We start from the raw sequence: 27,074 nt of genomic DNA, 5'->3' as shown, positions 1-27,074 counted from the left end.
TCTCTCTCTCTCTCTCTCTCTCTCTCTCTCTCTCTCTCTCTCTCTCTCTCTCACACACACACACACACACACACACACACACACACACACACACACACACACACACACACACACACACACGCATCATGTAAGTATTAGGGATATAGTGTTATTGTGTGTTGGTATAGGCGTGGGCAGGCATGGGTGTGTGTGTGTGTGTGTGTGTGTGTGTGTGTGTGTGTGTGTGTGTGAGAGAGAGAGAAGAGAGAGAGGATAGGTAGTGTGGATAAACATGAATGTGGGTAGTGTAGGTGGACATGGGTGTAGGTAGTGTGGGCGGGCATGGGTGTGGGTAGTGTGGGCGGGCATGGGTGTGGGTAGTGTGGGCGGGCATGGGTGTGGGTAGTGTGGGCGGGCATGGGTGTGGGTAGTGTGGGCGGGCATGGGTGTGGGTAGTGTGGGCGGGCATGGGTGTGGGTAGTGGGGGCGGGCATGGGTGTGGGTAGTGTGGGCGGGCATGGGTGTGGGTAGTGTGGGCGGGCATGGGTGTGGGTAGTGGGGGCGGACATGGGTGAGGGTAGTGGGGGCGGGCATGGGAGTGGGTAGTGGGGGCGGGCGGGCATGGGTGTGGGTAGTGGGGGCGGGCGGGCATGGGTGTGGGTAGTGTGGGCGGACATGGGTGTGGGTAGTGTGGGCGGGCATGGTTGTGGGTAGTGTGGGCGGGCATGGTTGTGGGTAGTGGGGGCGGGCATGGGTGTGGGTAGTGGGGGCGGGCATGGGTGTGGGTAGTGTGGGCGGACATGGGTGTGGGTAGTGGGGGCGGGCATGGGTGTGGGTAGTGGGGGCGGGCGGGCATGGGTGTGGGTAGTGTGGGTGGGCATGGGTGTGGGTAGTGGGGGCGGACATGGGTGTGGGAAGTGGGGGCGGGCATGGGTGTGGGTAGTGGGGGCGGGCATGGGTGTGGGTAGTGTGGGTGGGCATGGGTGTGTGTAAATCCAGATGCCCCTAGTCCACGCCCCTCGCCTCTGATTGGTCAGCCGGGCAGTGACGTCACCACCAATTATCTCAGTCGTCTGCTTTCTCTTCCCTCCATCCCTCCTCTTCTTCTTCTCTCTCCTCCTCTTCTCCTCCCATTCCTCTTTCTCATTCCTCATATTCCTCTTTACTCAGTCGTCCGCTCTCTTCCTTATGTCCCTTCCTCTTTTTTCCTTCCTCTCCCGGTCTTTCTCTGCCTTCCTCCTCTTCCCCGATTCACGGTCGTCTGCTTTTTTCTCCTCCTTCTCCTCTTCCTCCTCCTCCTCTTCTTCTCATTTACCACATTCCTCCGCCTTCCTTCTTTTCGTTCATTCGTCATTTATCGTGGCAGTTACAGCAAGCGTTTTAACAGAATTTATTTTTTCAACAGGCATGAGAGAACGAAGTAATGTTGGAATGTCGGCTTTGCGCTCTCTCTCTCTCTCTCTCTCTCTCTCTCTCTCTCTCTCTCTCTGTGACGTGGTAATTCCGGATGTGGGTGTTTGTGTGCCTATGTCGTGTATTTTCTATTGTACATTTAGCATTCATGTTTGTTTGTTTTTTGTTTTTGTTTTTTATAATCATGTTTTCACAGCTTTATTTATTTTCAGTATCTCCTTACAATTTCACTTTGCTTTGTGGAAAAATATCGTACAGGAGGGGTGGATGAATTTCTTCCACATTACAGATGAATGAAATCGTTGAATAAAATCGTCTGGTATCGTGAATAAGATGAAGAAGACGCCATTGTGCTGAAATATTGAAGTGATTGGAAGAGTATTATTATTATTATTATTTATTATTATTATTATTATTATTATTATTATTATTATGTACTATATCTTGTAATTTCTGTTTTGATCACCATTCTGAATCAGTTTGTTAATATTCTCCCACATACGGAAGAATTGTCCACAAATGAAAGTTTTATTAGCTGGAAGAGGCAACAGATTTGGCCCCTCTTGGACCCCGAAGCGCTAAGTTCATGTAAGAAGGATAAGGTGTGTCCGTATTCCTTGGCGCAGCGGAATGCATGTGTACCTGGGAGCAGTGTGCACAACTGTTCATGTACGCACTCCTCGTCAGCACCACTACACCCACACACACACAACCCCTTACCTGCGAGAACTCTTTATTTAACACCTCAAAAATAATCCAAATAAAATCGTCTGATTACAAGAATATAATTGTGATCCTCGTTCTGAAGGAGTTGTATATGCCAGCACATTCACACGGTTTTGTACACTGCTCAGAAAACATGAAGGAATTTTCAGAACACACGCACACACGTTTCTGTCCACTTCCTGGAAAACACAAGAAACTTTTCAGAATATATTAATGAAACACACACACACACACACACACACACACACGAGTACACTGACTTGCGTGCGGTCACTCGCCCTCCCCGCCGTTCGTGTGTGTACGTGTGTGCGTTTCGTGTGTACCATGGAGGTATGTGAGGAATGCAGCCGCTCGCCTGGCGCACACATTCTACGGGAAGCACACGCACGTTTCACGCACACACGCACGCACACACGCATACATACACTTATATAGATACACTGTGCACATAAATGGTTTCTGTAATTTATGTATTCTTTTAATATTACTTGAGTATGATTTTGCTTACACACACACACACACACACACACCACCTACACCTGCTCACACTCGCCTACACCTGCTCCTAACAGTACTCCTCCCATTCCTGCCGTCCCTCCTCCTCCCCCTCTCTCTCTCTCACACACACACATTGCCATCTCTACCTCCTCCACACTCTTCCACCCTTATTCCTTCACAGTCTCCTACGAAAGAAATTCCTCCAGGGTTGAATGCTGTCGTAACCTCAGTTTTATCGGTCATACAGGCGACTTCAAACGAGGATGAATTTAATGAATGAAGAACTCGGCTCCAGACTCTGCCGCCATCCCTTACTTTGTATCCTGTTTCCCTTTTCTTTGTCTGGAATGTTAATTAAGGGAAGAATTTCTATCGAATAACTCTGGTTTATTTGTAGTGGGGGATGCCAGAGGTCTCCAGATGTCTGCGATAATGATATAAAAGAACAAATGAATTACAGTTACCACATACGGCTTGTTTGATCACTTCCAGCGGTTTGTTTGCAGGGGTTATATTGCGGATGGTTGGCTGGTGAGTGTCTAGGCGAAGCAGTACCTAAGTGTTCATCAGGAATGTTTGAAAATCGACAAGTCTGCGGCGAATTTTCAGAAAGAAAGTTAAAGAATGCCGTGAGAGTTGGCATCTGTGGCTTTCCTACAAGCTGGCCAACCTCTCTTCTTTAAACTTCTGGGTACACGTCCTTCATTGAGCGTGTTCATGCTCCTTCCCTCCACTGCGAGTATAAGTATGGGAGAAAGTGTGCTGTTGTGGAACGTAAGGGAAAATGGGCACTGAGAGAGGAGATAGTTGAGAGGGATAAATAATTGAGATGGTCAGTGAAAAATCCCGACCTCAAGATGGCAGCAGTGGATGGTATGTGGTGCCGTCGAGTTACCAACCTGAAGTATTCGGCCGCATTTTATTAGCTTTGTCATAATTTGTGGAGCGGTATCGAGCCTATTGCGATTTTTGAAGGACGGCTATCGTTGCTTCTAGTTGGTCTGAGGTTTACAGGAGTGCCATGATAAAGGGAACCCAGGAAGAAGGAGGCAGACGAAGGAAGTGAGGGAGACAGAATGGCTGCCAGTGTTCGCGAGGGAGTCATCCGTGTCTGTTTCATTGGTCTTACTCTCTCTTTTATTGCTGGAATTCGTGCTTGATATCCTATATTCTGAAACTGTAATACAGGATATGGGAGAAAGGGGAAGACAGGGAATGGAATGAGAGAGACGAAGGATAGAAAGAGAAGAGACGGATGGATGGAGGGAGGGAAGGGAGGGAGCTGCCAGGTCTCACCACCCGCCAGTCCCTTGACCTAAAATCTTTTGCTCTCTAAATTTGATCCTCTTAGAACGCGGCTCATTTTTGTGGGTTCTCCCCTTACCCCCCCACCCCTTGCTCTCTTACCCCCCTTCATTTCTCCCCCTGCCCCCTCTTCTCTCCCCCGTAGGCTTTTATTTCGTGAAGTAAGCGCTGATGGTGGGAAGCTTGGTGGTGTGGGATGGTTACTGGCTGGGTGAAACGTGATGAACTTGGTGCTGGCGATGATGTGAGTAATATTGGTGATGGTTGTGGTGGTACTGGGGGTGATTGTGTGTGGTATGGCGATTTTTGTGGTGGTATTGGTGATGCCTGGTGTGGTATTGGTGGTGATTGTGGTGTGGTATGGCGGTGGTTGTGGTGGTAATGGTGGTGGCGGGTGTGATATTGATGGTGGTTGGTGTGGTATTGGCGGTGGTTGTGGTGGTATTTGTGGTGATTGTGGAGTGGTATTGGTAGTGACTGTGGAGTGGTATTGGTGGGGATTGAGGAGTGGTATTGGTGGGGATTGTGGTGTGGTATTGATGATGGATATAACTATACTGATGGTAGGTGTGGTAGCACTGGGGAAGTGATGGTGAAATTATGAGGTGGTTTTTGATTTACAAATTTTATTGTGTAAGGTTTACATAATAAAAATTACACAAATGGCGCACCCCCTAGTAACACATACGTCGGGTGGATTGCCTTGATGGGTTGAACCATTGTAATAAACATATAAATAGATTAATAATCACAGATATAAAGTTACACGAATATAGTATGATTATTATGAGGTGGTGATGTTGGTAGTGAATGCTTTGATTGTAATGGTGAATGTGATGGTGACGTAGTGGTAGTTATTGGTGACTGCGTAGTTTTCGTGGATAATAGATTGCGTTGATAATTGTACTGAATGTAGTGGTAATGATATTGGTGATGAATATGATGACTGATGATGCGATAAATGATGGTTGTGATGTTACTGGTGAATGTGATGGTGGTATAGTGCTGGTGGTGTTAGTGGTGATAGTATTGGGTGGTGATATGAGGACGTGGTTGTGGTGAAGTATTGGGTGGTGGTAGTGATGAGGAGGAGGAGGATGGGGAATGCGGTATGGTGAGGGTATTGGTAGTGATGATTGTATTGTAATGATAATGCCGCTGATAATATTCACTTTTGGCGATGGTAATGAAACTGATGATAACCTACTATTTCCGGCGATGGTTATAATAGTACAGTAATATCGGTAATTGTGTACTGATTGCGTTAACGACAAAGGCACTTGGTAACTGATGGTGAAATAGTTGAAAATGATGATACTGATTGATGACATGGCTGGGAAAGGTTACGGCAGTGATTGTGGTTATGGTGACCGGTATGGTAACTGATAACGATATAGGTGAAAAGGTTGATAGGGTGATGGCATGGTTTTTAAAGGTTGTGATGGTAGTGATGGTGGTTATGGTGACTGGTGTATGTGGAATAACCCCGTCACTCCGATGATGTATTCCGTATTTCATTCTTACTATCCCCAGTCGATTTTTTTCTGGTTAGGATAGACTTTTCGAACTAGGGAAGTTAGACATAGCCTTTATTAATGACGAAATATATCTTAGAGGTCATTCGAAGTCTAAATGAAGTCTGATGCAGGTAAGAATAAAGTGAAAAATGCGTCATTGGACAGAAAAGGTTAGAATATAAGATCTGTTGTTGTTGCTGTTGTTGTTGTTGCTGGTGCCCTAGACTCATCCGAACGTGAACTTGGTGGATTGCAGGCTGAAGTTGCCCCTCTCCTGCAGTCCACTATTCTTTCGGGTGGCGGAGGTAGGGAGAGAGTTGAAGGGCATTTGTATATCGGGGCAGCGGAACCACCCAGTCACATGCCACCACGGGAAGGCGTCCTTCTCCAGCATTAATTAATAGGGAAATAGCCTTCATTAACAATCGCCAGATATGATGTTCGCTGTAAAGATGGTCTGCTTAATAACATATTCTTGTCATAAGTAATCAGGGAGATAACGACTGGTCACCCTAAATGTTCAGACCGACTAGCCTAGCTCCGGGCCCCTACACACCTAATGAGGCAGTAAAGGACGAAGTGATGGGCGAATTGGTGAATTAGTACTTTCATCCATCCATTCTTAGATCACCCTATCAACAAGCCTGGCATTCTTTCAGTTTTTCATTCGTCCGTTAACTCAGAGGAAGGGTTAGATTTATGCCTATTGACTGCACGAAGATTATTAAGGATGGCCATTAGTTTTAGCAGTCTCAGGCGTCCCCTAGAACACGGCTTCTTTTTTTTTTTCTTTTCTTCACTGTCGTACGATTTTCACCAGCTGAGTGAGACCTGTTGTTAAGTAGATGATGAAGGGCTTGTGTAACCCCTCCAGTTCGAATAGGTGTAGAGATAGAGTGTGAAGGGGTGTAAAGTGTAAGTGTGACAGAAGTGCAGGTGAAGTGTAGAACGGTGTAAGGTATAACTATGGGAGAGGTGCAAGTGAAGTGTGGAACGGTGTAAGTTGGGACAGTGCAGAGGTGCTAGTGAAGTGTGGAGCGGTATAAGGTGTACTAATGGCAGAGGTGCAAGTGAAGTGTAGAGCGGTGTAAGGTGTAACCGTGACAGAGGTACAAGTGAGGTGTAGAACTGTGCGAAGTGTAACTGTGACAGAGGTGCAAGTGAAGTGTGTTGCTGTTTAAGAGTGTAGGTATGACAGGGGTGCAAGTATAGCTTAGAGCTGTATGAGATGTAGGAGTGTATGTCAGGGGTGCGATTATGTTCATATGGTGTTAAGTGAGCTATACGTTAAGTAGAAAAAATATATACCGCGAAATGTAATTCATGTTCGTAGCTGTATAAGAATGCAGGTAGTGATGTAGGGAAGCGTCGGGAAGGTGTAGAAAGAATATAAGGAAGAATGAAGTAAACAGGTGGGCGTGCAAGATACTGGGGGGGAGGGGGTTTGGCAGGCGATTTTGGAGTGAACTGAATGGTTGTTAAAATAAAATGAATGCATGAATGAAAGGTGAACAAATGAATAACTTACCTCGTAAACCTCAAGACCGCTTTGTTTGTTTTAATACTGATACTCTCAGTGTTGTTAATATTAGAATACACATATTAACAATCTTAAACCGATTTGCATTACTTTGGCACCTGCACATTATCCTCAGCCATACTTACACATCTGCATGATCCTACACCACTCATATACCCATAGAACACAGCAGAACACCTTGATATTCTACTTACACTCTTACACCCCAGCATCGTATTTACACCTCATACCCTGTGTACAGCCTTGCATCATCATCATCATCATCATCATCATTATTATTATTTATCGTCACCCCTACTCTTAAAGTATACCCTTGCACCTCTACACCTTTTCGCCTTACACTTTAGCTTAATTTAATTACACACATACGCCTCCTTAACACCTTTACACATTCATGCACCCACACATGCTATTTATAACCCTACACACCCTACTTTTACCTACCCCTTTTCACCCTCTGCACCTTTTCTTTACTCACTACACCCTTCTACACCCCACACTCGTACGGTACACTTCACCCTTTGCCCCTCCCAACAACCCTCTCACACCATGCACCCCTACACCTTACACCATATACCTCCTCACCCCCTCCATGCTCTACCTCATCCTTACACCCTACTTCTACTGTTATATCTTCCTACAGCCTACCTACATACCTACACCTTCTCACAGCCTACCTACACCTTACTTCCACTACTCCTTTCCTCCACTACACTACTGACACCAGATTAGGTATACCTCCCCTACACCCTACTTCCACACCCTTCCCCAACACCCCCTGTCACGATTCTACATCCCATACACGAATATCACACTCCACCACCCTACCTTACACCCTGCCAGTCATACACCGCTCACATCATACCACAAATACCCATGACACCATACTTATATCCCTACACCCTGTACGCCTTGCAATGCCATATACCTTACTTCACCCTGCTCCCACGGCTCCCCTCCCATCACCAGTACCTCCCCTGGCAGAACCGCACATACCACACACCCTGCCACACTCCTACACCCCTTACACCCTGTCTACACCCCTTACACCCTGCTTCTCCCCTTCCATCCTCCCCTACACCTGCGTCACGTGGTGTGGGCGGGGTGGTCACGTGAGGAGCCGCTATCAGTACTCCCACCCCCACTATCTCTCTCTCTCTCTCTCTCTCTCTCTCTCTCTCTCTCTCTCTCTCTCTCTCTCTCTCTCTCTCTCTCTCACATGGCCGTATTCTCGTTGGCATGAGAGACTTCGCAGCATCTTCTCCTTAGCTGTTTATTTTCCATCTTACATCTCACGTTCTCGCATATGTTTCATAAATACTAATCAACACCATTTACATCAATAACACACAAGACGAGGATTTAGGCGCGCTGTACAAAATAAATCGCTGAGGAATAACTGTTAACGATATATCCCGAAGAGAAGTAAGACAAAAACGCGGTCCTCAATATTACCTCACCTTTCCTTGTGTACCTTCAGTCTAAAGCTTATCTCGTAGTGTGTTAGTGGGAAGAGGCCGGAGATAAATACCTGTAGTGCCTTACGCTGTGCTGATACCGAGATAGTGATGATTTTACGAACGATGATGATGAGTCACGCTTGGGAATGTAATTGTGAACATCTTCGCCGTTATCTGTTATTCATTTGTTCGATTTGATAAGGTATCAGAGTAGAGGTACGGATGAAAGTCCAGGGAAGCGAGAGGTGGGTGATGAAGGTGGCTGAATCTCCTGGCTTTCGTGTCGTCTACTGATACATCGAAATCAAGGTGTCTGTAATGCTATGTTCCTCTGCCTGTAAACAATAAATTCTGTTTGATATTATGCAGCGGGAAGGAAAGCGGCGGACGTACTTTTAAATGTATAGATGCAGTGGAACAGTAGAGGAACTTTTGTCTCTGCCCGTACAGGAGGAGAACCATATCAACATCCCATTAACGAGTTCAAAATCCCTCTGGTGTTATGGAGTAAATGTATACTTGGTGGCTTGGCAGATTCCGTAACTCCTGTTCCTTAGCGATTCATTCTGCACGTTACTCGTCGATAATCCTCTTGAATTTATTGATGCAAAGTATGTCGACATTAAAACGATCTAAGAAGCATACAAGACGGTGTTAAGATGCAGTATGGAAGATAAATCACTGAGCAGGAAGGACTGTGCATTTGACACGATTAGAATACGGGCATTTGACACAATCGGTACTCGCGTGTCGGGGTGAGGGCTTCGTGAGAGTTTGCAGAATCGTCCCGCCTCGAAAAAGGACAATTACCTAGATCATTACCCCCATCTTTCGAGGGAATGATAGGAAAAATGCGAACATATCAGTAAATAATGAGGTTATTGTAAGTGGCCGATATGTACAGGAGTTCCTTATTTTGGTCTTCACCGTGCCAGGAATATCACTGCGTCAAAAATGTGAAGGGGGGGGGTTAAATGGCCAGCTGGTAGTAAGCATCATAACATTTTGACTCCTTAAGGCATCCCTAAGAGGTGGCTGGAGGTTTTTGATCATTTACATGCCATCTAGGGAAGTAAGCTGGTCATGTAACCTCAAATATACCCTTAAACGGCTGCTACCGATCCTTTAGGCTGATTAACCATTCCTCATTGAGCGTCCTGTGTCATTATTGTGAAAACAGTGCAGGAAAGCGGGGACCCTAACCTCTCCTGGCCACCAGAAAGTAGCAATTGATCGCACTTGCAGTTGCACCGGCAGAGAGGAGTGCTGGTTGAGGGAGGGAAGAGGACAAGCTGGTCTTTAAGTTTTATGTTAGCCCATCTTCTCCGCCAGGTCTCGTCCTTGATCAAGGAAAACAGCACACGGATATATCTTTGGTATTAAAGAGCGAGCGAGCCAGTTGTGCCACGTTTCTACGTCATAGTTTGTTCGGAACTGTTGAGACTGACTTCATCTCACCTGGTGCGGTTTTATTACATCACTATACCCCGCCTAGAAAAATTCAGCATACAAGAAGTGTGGCATAAGTTAAAACGAAGGAAAAGGAAGGCTGTTGCATTATTAAATATCGTATGGAAACAGCTTAAAGCGAAATCCATGATCGATGAATGTCGGGAGAGCGGGTATCAACAAGTGTTTTGGCGGGAAGCTACAGATGTTCAGCCACGTCAACACTGCGTCCGAATGGCCATGAAAAACCATTACCACTTCTCCAAAACCTTGCCGATATGACAAAGCATTTGAGAGGAGTTCCTTACACCTAAACAGAACGCGAGGCGGTAATTTACAATACATATATATGCTTTTGAGGGATGAGCTTCACAGAGGCACAAGAATTGACAGATGTTAGTGTCTTGTGTGATGGTGGATGATTCGAACAGGTGGGTGGGGGTCACACTTGCCATACACCCACCTCACTACACCTGGCACCCCCCTCTCAGTGGTCAGGAGGGCGCCACGGAGCTTTGCACTACTTCAGCTTTTTTTTCTTACCTTGTTTATATTTCTACTTGGAAGTGGCAGTGGAGTGTAGTGGGGGTCTTATAGTTAAAGTTAAATTCTTCCTTAATTTTTCGAGGTGCTACGGTTCCAGCTTAGTCATACTCCGTCCAGTGCCACATGTTCACTAGTGCCACATGACTAGCAGTGCCACATATCCAGTAGTGCTACATGTTCATTAGTGCCACATGAACGACAGTGTCATAAACAACAGTGCCATGTAACCAGTGTATCAAATCCAGCGGTACCACATGACCAACAGAGCTGGATATCTTACAGCTATATAACCAATAGCACCACATGGCCAGCAGTGCCACATATTACAATAGAGGGACACTCAGTGGAACTCATCTTTCAGAAAACGTCATTGTAATTTCCAGACCATCCGGATCGGCCCCCAAACTTAATCGATTGTTCCCGGGGACATGGGCTATCTACCCTCCAAATTTGGTCCAAATCCGGCTTTTAGTTTTTGAGTAATCCATCTAACAGACATACAGACAAACAAACACGATAACATACTCTCCTTGTCGGAAAGAACTAGGACATAAGTCAGTGCCACGTTTCCAGCTATGCCACATTACCATCAGTGCCACATGCCTTGTAGTGCTACATGCTCAACAGTGCTAAATGTTCTAGATTACCACATGACTCGTATGATCAACAGTGCCACATATCCAACAGTGCCACGTGAGCAACACTGCTAAAATTATGTTGTACAGTAACACGTGACCAGTAGTTCTGCATACTCAGCAGTACCACATGACCAGCAGTGCTACTTGTTCAGCAGTGCCAAATGACCAACAGTTCTACACGTCCAACAGTGCCCAATAAACACACATCTAACAGTGCCCAATAAACACACATCTAACAGTGCCCAATAAACACACATCTAACAGTGCCAAATGACCCTACATCCAACAGTGCCACGTGACCAACAGTGCCACATGACCAATATTACAACGTGACCAGCAGTGCCACAAGACCAGCGCTGTCACATATCGAGCAGTGCCACATAACCACCAGTGCCACATAACAAAGTATTGGTTCAGCGGTGCCATATAAGCAGTGCCACATGACAAAAACAGTACCACATAACCAACTGTGCTACATGTCCAACCGTGCCACATGAATAACAGTGCCACAACCAACAGTGCCACATGACCAGCAGTGCCACATAGCGAGGGCGTGAGGGAGGCGGCACTGCGAGGCTGAGGGTGCCAGGGTGTGCCAGCGATGAGGTCAGACAGATTAGTTTACCCTCCCTCATACCTCCCCTCCACTCACCCCCCCTCACCCCGCCATTCATTCTCCACCCCCACCCCTCCCCCGCCCCAGCTCCCGCGCCTCATCCTCTCCGTAGTCCTTCTTCCTCTGTCTCCTTTACCTTCATCTCTCTCTCTCTCTCTCTCTCTCTCTCTCTCTCTCTTGTCGTAACTGTGCTGTGTTGACGCAGGAAGGAAAAGGAGAATGCGAGCATCATCCCACGTCTTTTTTCTCAGTAGTAATAGTAGTAGTAGTAGTAGTTTGGGTGGAGGTTGACTTAGTAAAAAAATTATAGCGGTAGTAGTAGTAATAGTAGTAGGAGTTGTAGTAGTAGTAGTTTTAGTTGTTGTTGTTGTTGTTGTAGTCCCTGGTTCATCGGAGACGTGAACTTGTTGAACTGCAGGCTAAAGTTGCCGTCCTCCGTAATCGGAAAGAAAGTATCAGGAAAAAAAGTAACAGTAAAAAAGTAACAACTTTTCCTAGGTTAGGTCAGGTTAGATTAGGCCAGGTTAGGTTAGGTTAGGTTAGATTAGGTCAGGTTAGGTTAGATTAGCTCTTTCCCTTACGTTTTTTACTGTTACTTTTTTTCCTGATACTTTCTTTCCGGGATTCGCCGTCCTCATGTAGACTACGCTCCATTCGGGGGATAGAGAGAGAGCTGAGGGACGTTTGCATAACCGGGCAGCGGAGCCAACAAGTTATATGAGTGCCATCGCGAGAAGGCATCCCTCTCCTGCGCCTTGTTCATCGTGCAAAAGTATATCGGAGTTGTAAGAGAGAACCAGGCGTAGGTTCGTGAATCGGGGTCCTAACCAGTGATGATGGCAAATTTTTGGAGAGGGTCAGCAATGTCGGGTTGTCTGTAGACTGGGGGTGACGCCAGCTTTCAAGGTTTAGTATCTTGGCTTAATGAGTTGGGTCATAGAAGCGGATTGTTAGATGTCGCATTCTTAAAAGTAAGCCAAAAGACAAAATGATCATGAGCACAATATAGCCTGCATTATTAACAGACGGCTCTAAATATTTAAGAAAAGGTCAAAGTGTCAGGCAGCTCGATGAAGTACTTAAAATTAAGTATATAATCCTTGAGCCTCATGTGGCCCCCAGAGGTAGCAAATACCTAATGCAGCATGATACCGGCAAAACGTGCGGCACTACCCCTGTGAACTGATGAGGTACCCTATCCTGATGAACCTTGATATGAAGTCATCTAGCCAGGTAAGAGATAGATGCCTGGTATAAAAATTCTTATGTAGAGTTAGATCGTTGGACAGACATTGTGGTAAGAGCAGTGTCGTTTGAAGCCGACCATGGCAGTGGAGTCTAGACGTCGGGGAGAGGGGAGGGGGCGCGGAAGTCACCTTCGAAGTTACAGCCCATTGCTGTTGCTTTCATTCCCTTGGCCACACCCAGTCCATCTCTCATTGCTACCACCAAGAGACAGTGCTTGCGGGGTGGCCTGGTTCTTGTACGTGTCGCTAAAAACTAAGGCGATTACACATTCACCTTCTGATCTCCGTGCCCTAAATCTGGGTTAAAAACTCTGTGGCTGATATTCAGAATGAGTGCTGGTAGTAGCCTATGTCCTTTTATATGCTAACTTACTCATGTTGGCACCCTGTCGGTTTATACCAGTGACATAAACCTATACAAACATGGTCTTTGCCGTAAACCACCTCGACTTTCACATGCACCGCCGTCACTACGAACACCACTTTATACTTGGTCAGAGTGGGGAAAGTCTGGTCCTGCAGTGAACCTCATACGGACTAATATACAAACCATTACTATAATCAGTTTGTTTGCACGTGGCGGTGCTGGGCCATTCTCACAGTTTGAATATTCAGTTTAGCCATAGTTATGAGGCAGTAGTGAGTTTCTGTTCTTATTAATCAAATCGACCCTCCATTCTAATTACACTTGGCCATCAACTGGTATGAAAGGGGTTGGGGGTCTTCGTTACCACCAGCCTAAGGGCCGCACACACTTCCTTCTACTGGTAGTATGATAACAGGAAATGGTTAGTGTGTAGGCTAGGGTGAATGCCAGGTCTTGGGACTCCCGATGGCCTGGACGAGACTGGCTGCACATACCCCCTCACCCCACCCTCCTTTGCGGTCATCAGGGTTCAGCGCTGCCGCCAACACGTGCGCGGGCTCGGGATGAGGTGCGGGTGCCCATTGAAGTGGATAATGAGCGGATAACACATGCATAGTACACTCTCACTACATTATTTAGTTCCTCATCGCATACCCTCACCCCACCTCGTACCGCCACTCCACTCCCCCCACCCCTTCCCTCCCTCACCCTACAGTCCTCTTTTCTATCCTTTGGCCACACATTTTGGTTGTATCGTTAGTGTACTGTAATTGCTTTGACCCACGTCACCTCGTTCTGGAACAAGAAGCCCCCAGTTATCTGTACTGCATAGGTACTCTCCCCTCCCCTCCCACACCCATTCGTCATTTTTCCCCTTCCCTCACCTTCCCTTCGTCACTCACCCTTCCATCCCCTCCCTTCTTCTCCCCACACCTCCCCATTCTTGTTTATCATTTCACCCCTCCATCGCCCAAACCTATCCCTTCCCCCCGCCCTTCCTTCACTCTACCCTTCCCCACCTATGCCCCTCTCCCCGCCTCTCTAACCCTTCCCCTACCCCAGAGACACCCCTCCCATAGTCGCAAGGAACAGCCCTACGTATCCCATCCCTACCTGTGTTCTGTGGGTGCTACCTTTAAATCCCTATCCTGTTTCTCTCTCTCTCTCTCTCTCTCTCTCTCTCTCTCTCTCTCTCTCACACACACACACACACACACACACACACACGACTTAGCATGGTGGTAGGTAAGGGAAGTGAGGGCGGGGAGGGCGCGTGTGTTACTGCCACGTGTTAGTCCAGCGGGGCACGTGGTTCCGTCGTCACGTGTTGGTCTGTGGCGTAGTGTGATGTGCAGTGTAATGCTGTGGTGTAAAGTGTGGTATTGTGGTGATATCGTCTGTGCAGTGTGGTGTGAAGTGTGGTGTAGTGGTGTAGAGTGTGGTGTTGTAGTGGTGTGGTTTGGAGTGGTGTGTGTGATGTGCGCAGGTGTTCAGTGTGGTATTGCAGTGTGTTGTGGCAGTGTATAGCGTGGTGTGGTAGTGTGGTGCTGTGGTGAATAGTATGGTGTTGTGACGTATAACATTATAACTGGGAAATAACAGCATTATATCTGAGCATCAGTTAAGGAGAACAGGGGCAGACGAAAAATATATTGCAAGTAGAGTCGACGATGTGGTGTGATATTGTGCGGTGTAGTGTGGTATACAGGGAATGGTGTTATGGTGAGTAATGGTGGTGTGATGTTTAGGCTGCTTCAAGGTGCAGTGAATGGTGGTGTGGTGTGTGATGTGATGATAGGCGTTGATATTGATGCTGTGTATGGCGTGGTGTGGTGTTTTAGAGATTGGTGTTGTGATGTGTAGTGGTGGTATGATGTTTAGGCTGCTTTAGGGTGCAGGGAATGGTGTTGTGGTGTGTAATGCGGTGTGGTGTGGTGTTTGGGTATGGTGTGGAGGTTTGTTAAAGTGTATTGTGAAGGTCCTAGTGTAAGAGTGAAGGTACAGGGATGCAGAAAGAGAAGTGTAGGCGGTGAGGAAGACTAGAGTGAAGATGAAGAGTGCAAGGTGTGAGTGAGATTAGAGTGATGATACAACATGAAGAATGAAGAGCGTAGAGTGTGGTGAGATTAGTGATGATGCAGAGTGACGATGAAGAGTGGTTGATAAACGAGATTAGAGTGATGATGCAGAGTGAAGATGATGAGTGGATGGTGCGAGTGAGATTAGAGTGATGAGACAGAGGGATGAGTAACAGTAATGACTTTGTGGATGGTTAGAATGAAGGAATAGAGTGAAGGCTGCGACGAAGAATAGAATGATGGAACAGAGAACAGTGCTGAAGCTGGCACAGAGGCTTGTAACACCTCTTCCTGAGCGATTTGTTCCCCTTAGCATTCCATTTTATGCCCTTTGTATCTTTTAATATCGAGAAATTTAATAACACTAACGCTCATGAGGATATTGAAACGTGATAAGGAGAATGAATCGCCAAGGAAGAGGTGTTACGAGGTGTTCAAAGGGTGTGAGGAAAGCCAGGGTGACGGTACAGAGTGATGGAAGAGTGTGAAGGCTGTAAGGAAGGGTAGAGTGATGCAACAGAGTGCAGGGAAGGATTAGAGTGAATAAATTATATAGACTGAGAAAGCTGGGTAATGTGAGGGTGTAGGGGGAAGGCTGGTGTGAGTTGGGTGAACGTGGCTAGAGAGAGAGAGAGAGAGAGAGAGAGAGGCCCTCATCCCTACAGTGTCCCATATACAGTGCCCTTCTCTTCACCACTACATGAGGGGCACTGCAAGGGGGTGTGGGACAAAGGCCCTGTTTCTCTCTCTCTCTCTCTCTCTCTCTCTCTCTCTCTCTATGACAAATAATAGAAAGAAGCCCAGTAAATCGCATAGCATTTTTTTTTTTTCGGGGAGGGGGACGAAAAATTCTCCCCATTTATCTCCATTGGCTTTGCCGGATACGCCCCTCGTGTGCTTATAAGGGGGGGGGAGGTGAGGGGAGATGAAGTTGGGAGGAAGGGGAGAGAGGGGGAGGGGAAGAGGGCGTGAGGGGAGGGATAATAAGAGAGGGGATGGTGAAGAAAATGGGAGGAAGGAGAGCACAGGATAAGAGAGAGAGAGAGAGAGAGAGAGAGAGAGAGAGAGAGAGAGAGGATGTAAACAAGGGAAAGGGAAGAATAAAATGTTCACTTAAAATTAAAGGGACAGAGTGGCAGGGTTTTTAAAGTCACCCCTGTAAAAGCCCATCCTCTCTCTCTCTCTCTCTCTCTCTCTCTCTCTCTCTCTCTCTCCATGACAGTCTCCTAGCCAATCCTAATGTAACCCAGATACCCAGCTCACTGCCTACGAGTTAATGTCATGGGGTTATTGTCCCACCCAAGAGAGAGATAGAGAGAGAGAGAGAGAGAGCCGACAGAGGGCAGCATGAGGCGGGACTGTGAGAGAGAACGAGCGCCCGGCCATGCTCACAGAAAATGGAGCCACATCACCCCACACTGCGATAGAATTCCATATGCCTCCCTCACTCCCTCCGTCCCTCCCGCATCTAGAGAGAGAGAGAGGTAACTTTTCTTCAGATATTTTGGTCTGATCGGTTTAAATCACAGAAATATTTCCGTTTGTCTTTTCATTTTTCGAAATGTAAAATTATCGAAATGAGAGAACTCCAGCCCAGGACTCCCCTTCTCTCTCTCTCTCTCTCTCTCTCTCTCTCTCTCTCTCTCTCTCTCTCTCACACACACACACACACACACACACACACACACACACCTTTTATTACTGAGTTGAATTAACATTTGATGGCTGAGTTGAATAGATAATAATAATACAGGGCCGGATTTAGTCATATGCCACACAAGCTACAGCCGAAGGTCTCACAGTCTGAATGGCCCTCTCATTTTTTTTTTTTTTTTTATGTTACACTTCTGTAATTTATGTTAGTAATGATTTCACCTACTTTACCCACACTACACGGATTTGTTTTGCATCTTGGGGATTCTGGTTACGTTCAGTTCTTACACAACGCCATTCTCTGCTAACAATGGTCAAATGAGGCCTGTACGGCATCCCATAGCTTAGGGGCCTTACCATGCTGAATCCGACCCTGCAACTACTAATCTTTTTTTCAGTTTTAAAAAGACGAATTTAATCTGCCGTGAAATTATGTTGATTTTAAAGCTGCGTACCGTGACATTGTACACACAGTTTCAGTGTCTGTGTGTAGTTGTTGCATTTCAGCAATCCACGGTGCTGTGAAATCAGGTCACAGTGTCTGATTTACAACAGGCAAATTAACGCATATTTACGTGCCAATTTATCTTGAAGTACCGTGATATTGTACTACAGTGTAAACATGAGGTTGGAGTTGACCCCTAGCAGATACGGAGCACATAGGAGTACGTAGACGATTTCATACATTATCGTGGAGACATCTTGGTACAGAAGGAGTAAATGAAGGCTATATCCATCGCTTCAACTTCGAAAATGTTCTCACAAGTTGAATAAAATCGTCTGAAATTAGCAAGATAAATGTACAAAGGACGGCCTAGCAGAGGATGGCGTAAGGTCGTGTATATAGACTTAAGCGACGTTCTGTTGGCGTGGAAGAGAGGTGTTGCGTGGAAGCGTTGACAGTTTTATAGCGGCATCTGTCTTTATGAGGTACAGTGCGATTTGATGCAGTGTGGTGACAGAGGAACAATCTGAGGAAAAATATATATATACTGTATATATCGCCTGCTGTTGCATTTCGTCTGCTTCACACTTAGGCCACGTCCATCACTTGCCTCCCTGACGCATCATATCAAGAGGCATCGTGTGTAGGCAGAGATGCATACCAAGTTACTCTCAGCGTGGGAAGATTTAGCAGCAAAGGAGAGGGAGAGGCTGAATCGGTAAAACAGTGAGCGAATTGTTTGCCTCCCACTGACCTTTTATCAGCTCTAGTGCCATCAAAGTGACAGGACTGATAGAAGACAATGTCACAGGAAAACTGGACCCGATTGAAATACGCGCCATTTAAAAAAAAAAAAAAAAAAAAGGAATTATAGTGGGGTTATCTTGGACAGGGGGAGGGAGAGAGAAGTTGTGCCTTTCCCAGAACAACACAATCGGGACAATTTTGATACTGTATACCACTCCAGCTGGCATTAGACGATTTTACTCAGTGAGGGCGATGCGTTAGAGCGGGACTGGTAATTTTACTTGATCATTTCCGTCTTGATGCAGCCTTATTGAGCACTCCGGCACGCAGCCCACCCCTCGACACGGGAGCACCGAACGTGTCCAAGTAACAAGTGATAGTCCACAGTGACACATCACAGTAACACGTAACAGTAAAGGGGTGCAGTGGAAGGGGGAATCGTTGCAAACCTTTTAGCCATTTCACTACGATGATTTTTTTCTTGCAACCGCTAGGCAACCTATTCACTTTAGTAGATATCCCACTCAGCTCCTGTGGCTCTATCTAACATCACTTCAAAAAGTCTCTCAAGCCCAATAAAAAATGGTTAGTAAGAACCCGATATATATATATATATATATATATATATATATATATATATATATATATATATATATATATATATATATATATATATATATATATATATATATATATATAAAAGAGCCTCTGTGGTACAGTGGTAGTGTGTGCGTTTCGCACGCTGGTGAGCGCGGGTTCGCCTCCCGCCAGAGATGTAAAAACTTTGGGAAGCGTTCACCAAGCCACTTGCTACTTTGGCGGACACAAGGGGTGCTGTGGTTGAACCAGTGTCGCGTACTAGTATGCTTGCACCCAATCGGCTTAAGGCGGGCCGATTACACTTGGTTCACAGACTACACACACATCCAAAGCCACTACAACACAATTACACTTACAAGCACTTCTCACCCTACATACAGTCTCTGCCAGACAGCCTAAGCCACTTGGTAGATATACATTGGCTGTATCGTCCTTGCTTCGATAGGGATAGGCCGGTCCTGCAGTGGACCTCAACGGCTGAGGATGAGGATAAATCCATCCCTCCATCCATCCATCATCCAATCCTACGTTGCCCCATGAGGAGCGTAGGAGCCCGGGGCTAGGCAGTTGGTCCTGACATTTAAGATGAGAGTGACCAACCTCACTCATCCCTGAGTGGCATTACGTGAGCAATAAACCCCAACCATCCCTTGGATATAAACCTTCACCGGCTCAATCCGATTGGAGCACAATAGTTACCCACTAAACCACCAGGCGCCAAAATTTGGTTACGTGGTTACCACCCAGCGTAGTAAATAGTTTCCTGGTGTACAGGAAACCATTTGGCTTGTCACTCAGTGTAGAGTCACCCATAGGCAGAAGAAAGAGGAAAGAATGAAGGAATGAAAGACAGAAGAGGGAGTGTAAAGTCACCCGTAGGCAGAAGGACGAGGAAAGAATGAAGGAAACAAAGATAGAAGATGATGGAAGGAAAGAAGGATGGAGGGGAGGACAGGGCAGACACCCGAGAGCAGCACTACATTGAGTGAGTGGATGGTGAGCGCCCCCACCTACCACAAATATATATATATATATATATATATATATATATATATATATATATATATATATATATATATATATATGATTAAACCAACACCATGGCAGTGCGTCTCCGCCGACAGCCTCTCGTATAGTTGGAGACAAAAGTTCGTCTGATATTTCACCTCGCCTGCCTATTATTTCCCTCCTAATCCTGGAGGAGGCTTGGTACGTTTGTCTGTTCTTGGAGGAGAGTGACGGACATCCCCATGGTGTGAAGCAAACTCAGTGGAATAGTAGTTAAACTTATGTCCGTGAATATACACCGCGCTTCATCCCACTCCTGAATAATATGTCTTAATGTCTGGTGTGGATCTGGTTCAAGTGAAAATTACAATACAGGCAGTTCTTAATGCACGTGTGTACATGTAAACGAACTGTATGCGTAGCCATGTGTAGGTTGTCGGCCGCTTGTAGGACAGCTTCAATAGATGTCTTAAGTGCATAAACAAGAAGCAAAATATATGGTTTTCCTCTTCGTCCGGCGTCTTCTTCACTGTATTCTTGCTGCCTCAGAACAATTATAATTTGAAGAGATCACTTGAAGAGGGTATTACGAGTAAAGGCTAACCTCTCCAGTTATAAAACACTTCAGAGCTAAATAAAATAGTGTAAAGATAGCAAGAACAAAATGAACGAGCACGTCATTGGAGTGCACCTGTTAACCTACTCATGGTCGCGCCGACTCTGTCCTTAGCACCTAGTTGTGTATCCCAGCGCTTAAAAGACTAAATCACATGAGGATGGCTGATACGCGCTTGTTAATACTTTACTTTTTAACCCCATTCGTTTTCGGGATAGCTCTTTTTTTATTGTTTTTTTTTCTTTTTCCAGCCAACGTCAGGCGTTTTGATTCAGCCGAGAGTGAGTCATAGGAGCCAGAGAACCGCCTCATTATGGCCCTTAGTTCATATGTCTTTATGGAGCCCCATTCTAGCCACCGTTATATGATCTTAATTTAGGACCGATTTTCATGATATATATTCCATAGTAGGATATAGTCTGCGTAATTTAACTCTTGGTGAAATGACACAGATCCACAGTATTAATGCTAAGCCGTGATTGGCGAGCCTAGAGGATGCTGCCAGGGAATTGAATATCTTCCTAAGTTTGGGTGAATACAGGGCGAAAATGTCCAGTTAATTTTCCTAGGCACGCATCAGTCCATCTCCGTCCTTATGTATATTTCGTCTTAATCCCGTAAGGGGTGGCCCAAACAAATCGCCTCCATGTCGCCCGGTCCCCTGCCATTTCACTGCCTTGCTCCCAGCTTACACCCCTCTCTCTCTCTCTCTCTCTCATATACCTCTCCACTCCATCCCTCCATCTCATCCTTGGCCTCCCCCTCCCTCTCCATCCCTCCACCTGACGCACATACACTCTCCTCGTTAGTCTCGCTCTCCATCCGCTCGACATGAACTTCATAACATTAACTTTAAAAGTGTTATTTTAATCATGAGCATCTTCGGTAATTTATTTTTCTTATAACTTTGGATTATGAAATTTGTTGAAGATGACGATGTGACTGACAGAGGCACGGAAGGCTAAATATAATAAGCCGTAATTAAATTCAGAACACGCTGCAACACACCTTTCCCGCATTTATGCAACGAGGCAAAAGTTCGCCTGATATTTTGCTTCTTTCGTTTCTCACTTATTTTTGTTGGCTAAAATTCGCAAGCTGAGAGAGGCATAGTATGTTTCCTTGTCCATAGCTGACGGTGGTTGATGTGATGCGGAAGGGGAGTGACGGACATGCCCTAAGTGTGATCAAGACGCAGTGGAATATTAAGCCTAGTTTTGCTCCTCATAGCAATCTTTAGTCGATTTGGGCACTTTCTTGAATGCCTTCGTGATGTTGCGTTAGGTTAGGTTAATCTATTTGGCTGAAGTTGAGTTAGATTATGTTAAGTTACGTGAGTTTTGCTTAAGCTGGTCTGTTAGGGGATGGGTTGGGTTAGGTTGGATTGAGTCGATATAGGAAGATAGATAGAGTCTAAAAATTTCTTCGCTATGGGGGCTCTCCTAAACTGAATAAAATAATAATGTAGCATCATCAGTAAAGACAATAAAGGATGTGAAAGGCACTGAAGGGACTGTGGTGTGTGGGAGGGTATGAGGTGAGGACGTGAGGGATCAAAGGGTGGGGGTGAGGAGGGCAAAAGCTGCATAGTGAAACACCGTGACCTCCACACACACACACACACACACACACACACACACACACACACACACACACACACACACACACACACACACACACACACACACACACACACACATGCATTTCTCTCTCTCTCTCTCTCTCTGGGGTCACTGCCTCTGGGTCTGGCGCCGACCGTCTGTGGGAGAGAGACAGAGGTGTACGAGAGAGAGAGAGAGAGAGAGAGAGAGAGAGAGAGAGAGAGAGAGTGAGTGAGTGAGTCTACGTCTTAATCTTCTCGCTATAGACGTCTTCCTTAAGCTGAATAAAATCGTCTGGTGGTAGTGAGATTAAAAAAAAAAAGCGTCAACATACGGGAGCTGATCCTGGAGATTTTCAGAGAGAGAGAGAGAGAGAGAGAGAGAGAGAGAGAGAGAGAGAGAGATTATGTGCTATGTGTAGGAATGCATCTATGATTTCCTTCGAGGGTGTTCGTTTGTGTGTGTGTGTGTGTGTGTGTGTGTGTGTGTGTGTGTGTGTGTGCGCGCGCGCAAGTGCTTGTTTATTTGTGTTTGTGTACGAGTTTTATGTGTACATGTGTATGTATGTGTAGCCATGTATTTGTATGTCTGCGTGTATGTTTGGCCACCTAATACACTCACACACACACACACACACACACACACACACACACACACACACACACACACACACACACACGAAGAAGGCAACACAGCGGCCATTGAGAGTAACTGTACGTGTGTGTGGTTATCCTGTGTGTACCTATTGGCCGATATGTGTGTGCGTATAGGTGACTTTATATATATATGATATTTATTTATTTATATATTTTGCAGGTATTTCTGAATGCATGTCGTTTTTTGTGTTCTGTGACTATATATTTGTGTGTCTCTGTGTTTGTTCGTGTTTTTATATTTGGGTGCGTACTAAAATGAAAGGTCTTATAGTCAGAGAGAGAGAGAGAGAGAGAGAGAGAGAGAGGGAGGGAGGGGGGGGGACTTTTGCATATGTTTGAATGACTGGTGAGTGTGTGTGTGTGTGTGTGTGTGTGTGTGTGTGTGTGTGTGTGTGTGTGTGTGTGTGTGTGTGTGTGTGTGTGTGTGTGTGTCGCATCTGCCGGAGTTCTCACATTCCTCTCTCTATTTCTCAGATCCGGTGCCGCTCACACACTCACTCACCCACTCCTGAGGTAAGTTACAATGCTCGTCACTGTCCCAAACTTCTCATAATATCATGCTTCATTTAATTTTTCCCAAGTTTACCCTATTATTATTATTATTATTATTATTATTATTACTTTGATTTTTTTAATTTCAATCACCTAAGTTCAATTACCTTTTTAAAAAATTCTAGTTATCTCCAGACGATTATCATTATTTTTTATTTTTTCAAGGAGAGGCATTTGCAACTAGAAGGGTATGATACAGTCTTCTGTAACTCTTCACTGCCTAGACGCTTTCCCAGGATGACTAAAATCGTCCGGTGGTAGTAGGAATATACTGGGATTAAACGTCATCGTGGTGAAGGGGTTAGTAGTAGTAGTAGTAGTAGTAGTAGTAGTGAGGTGGTGGTAGTGGTTGTTGTAGTAGTAGCAGTAGTAGTAGTTCCAACCCCAGGCTCATTTGAATGTGAACCCAGTGGACTGCAGGCTGGGTATCCTCCCGCAGTTCACCATCCTCCTTTACGGGGATAGGGAGGGAGTTGAGGGACGTGTGTATGACCAGGCAGTGGAGTCGCCCGGCCATTTCCGTGCAACGACGTGAAGGCGTCCCTCTCCAGCACTAAGGGAAGGGATAATGAAGCTATAACTCCAACCCATACAGTTTGGTAAAGTCTAACCTGAGCTGAATAATATCGTCTGGAGAAGAAAAGAATATAGGAAGCAAGACGTCCTTCTCCGATAATTCGTGATCATTATTATTATTATTATTATTATTATTATTATTATTATTATTATCTTCCAATTTGTTTTTGGATTTTTTCAATAATTGTCAAAAATCCGGATTGATATTTGTCCTGATTCAGTTGTGTCCCATAGGAAAATAATGTTGATGAGGAAGAAGTCGATGATGGAGAGGAGGAGGAGGAGGAGGAAGTTGATGATGATGATGATGATGATGATGATGATGATGAGGAGGAGGAGGAGGAGGAGAAATATAGATAAGAGGTAATGGATAGAATTGAGGAGAAACCGTAGTAGTGGAGCAACTTGAGGAAAGCTGTTAAGAAGAATGGAGGAAGAGAATACGAGGAAGGTGAGGAGGAAGCGAGAAAGAGGAGGAGGAGGAGGAGGGCTAGCGGTCTCTTCTATCCCCCTCCCCCTCCCTCCCCCATTCCTCCTCCTCCCCTCCCCCCTCCCTCCCCTCCCTCTTCTCTCCCCGGCCCGTGCTCTTCAGGAATGTGCCCCTCCTTCTCTCACCCCCTCCCCCTCCCACTTACACTCCCCCCCGCCACTCCCCCTCCCTCATACATTCTCTCTCTCTCTCTCTCTCTCTCTCTCTCTCTCTCTCTTCATTCATCGTCTTCCTCTCCCTCCGTCCATTTCTTTCCTTACATCCATCCCTTCCTTGTTCCTCTCTTTCATTATTTCCCGCCTTCTCCCCTTTCTCCATTCCCTTTCCCCTTCCTTACCTCTCTCTCTCTCTCTCTCTCTCTCTCACTTACCTCCCTCTAGCTCTGCTCCCCTCCTCCCCTCTCACCTATCCCCCACATTCCTCCCCTCTCCCACCTCTTACCCCACATTCCTTCCCTCCTCTCCTCCCCTCTCCCTCCCTCCTCTCCTCCCCTCTCCCTCCCTCCCCCTTTCACCTCTTCCTCCTCCCACATTCCTCCCCTCCTCCTGCCTCCACACCTCTCACCTCTTACTCCCCTTCCTTAACTTCTCTCCCCACATTCCTCCCTCTCTCACCTCTCCTTCCTCCCCCAGTTCACATCTCCCTCTTTCCTCCCCATTCCTCATACATTCCTCCCTTCCCTCACCTGTCTTTCCCCCCTCCTGTAACCTCCCTTCACCCTCTCCCCGTCTCTTATTTCTTCCTCTCCTCCCTCTCACATCTTTCTTCTCGCCTCTCCCTTTCCCTCCCCTCTCACCTCTCCCCTACCAGTCTTCCCCTCCCTCCCCTCTCACCCCCTCTTACTTCTTCCACATTCCTCCCTCCTCTCACCTCTTCCTCCCTCCTCTCACCTCTTCCTCCCTCCTCTCACCTCTTCCTCCCTCCTCTCACCTCTTCCTCCCTCCTCCCCTCCCACATTCCTCCCCCTCCCTGTCTTACCTCCCCTCCCCCCACATTCCTCCCCCTCCCCCCCACATTCCTCCCCTCTCCCCCTCACCTCGACATCCCTCATTCTTGCGGAGAAAGCAGACCATCCGATTTAATGTAATATTTATGGCGCGTTCTCCCCCCCCCCCCGCTTCGCCATCCTTCCTTAACCTCCCTCTCTTCCTTCCTCTTTTTCCTCTTCCTCTCCCCTCTTCCTTTCTTCCCTTCTTCTTTCCTCTTTCCCCTCTCCTTCTTCCCTTTCTTCCTCTTTTCCCTCTTCCCCTCTCCTTCTTCCCTTTCTTCCTTATTTCCCTCTTCCTTTTCTTCTAGCCATTCTTCCTTCTTACTCCTTCTCCACGGCGTATCCCCCTCTTTACTCACTCACTGCCTCTTCTTCCGTTTTTCCCTCCTCTTTCCTATCTTCCTCTTTCTCTCTCCTTCCCTTCCTATTCGTCTTTCGTTCCATCCATCCTTCCTTTTTTTTCTTCGTCTCTCACTCATCCCCCTCCTTCTCCATCCTTCCATAATTCTCTCAACCTCGTCCTTCCTCTTCCTCCCTCCCTCTCTTCCTCCCATCCTTCCTTTTTCTTCCTCCTCCATCATTGATTAACTCTCTTTCTTCCTCTTTTTCCATTTCCTCTCCCTCTCTTCCCTTTCTTCCTTCCTGCCATCCGTCCTTCATTTTTTCCCTCATCTGCCGATCCTCCTCCTCCTCCTCCTCCTCCTCCTCCTTTCTTCCTTCTCTACCTTATCCTTTGACTTCCTCTTTCCTCTTCTTCCTCTCTCTGTCTTCGTCCTTCCCTTCAGTCGTCATCGTTTCCTCTTCTCTCCCTCCTCACTTCATCTGTTATCCCTCTTTCGTTCCTTCCTCTTTCTTTCTCTTCTTCAGCCTTTCCCGTCCTTCGTCTTTGTCTCACTTACTTCCTTTTCCTGTTCTTCTTTCTTCCTCTTCTCTCTTTTCGCCTGCATCTTCTTCCCTCCTTCCTCTTCCCTCCTCCTCTTCTTCCCTCCTTCCTCTTTCCTCCTCCTCTTCGTCTGCACCTACATCTCTCCTTCGTCTTCCCCCTTCCTCTTCTTCCCTTCCTCCTTTTTTCTCCTCCTCTTCTTCCCTTCCTCCTTTTTTCTCCTCCTCTTCTTCCCTTCCTCCTTTTTTCTCCTCCTCTTCTTCCCGCCTTCCTCTTCCCTCCTCCTCTTCTTCTCTGCGTCCTCTTCTTCCTTCCTTGCTCTTCCTTATTCCTCTTCTTCTCTCCTTCCTCTTCCCTCCCCCTCTTCTTCGCCTACCCCACTTTGTCCGTTATTTCTTGTTACTTGGCTCACATTCTTTGTTCTTCTTTTCCTCTTCCTGTTCCTTGTCTCATCGTCTTCTTCCTCTTCTTGCCTTTTCCTTCGTTTCGTCTTGTAAATTCTCAGTCTTATCCTTTCCTCTTATTTACTCTCTCTCTCTCTCTCTGTTCTCCTTACAACTTCCATTCCCTCCCTAACTTCTCTCCATTTATTCCTCTTCTTCTCTCCTCTTTTTCGTTCCTTCTTTTCTTCTCCCTCTTTCTTCTGCCTCTCTTTTTCACCTCTCACCAGTTCCCACTTCCCCATTTTCTCCTCACCCTTCCTCTTCCCCTTCCTTCCCGTCCTCCTCTTCACCCTCCCTCCTGTCTTTCTTTCAACCGCTTCACATCGAGGACCTCTTTTACAACTCCTCCTGCCTCCAAGCGATTTTATTCACCTCACTGGGAGAATTTTCGAAGTGGAGGGGTTAGTGGAGCCGCCATAAACCACTTCACTGCGGCC

This window comes from Coenobita brevimanus, chromosome 97 (genome assembly GCF_032717465.1).
Source record: "Coenobita brevimanus isolate Jiangsu-jjx chromosome 97, ASM3271746v2, whole genome shotgun sequence".
NCBI classification, from domain to species: domain Eukaryota; kingdom Metazoa; phylum Arthropoda; class Malacostraca; order Decapoda; family Coenobitidae; genus Coenobita; species Coenobita brevimanus.
Note: the sequence above shows the minus strand (reverse complement) of the source record.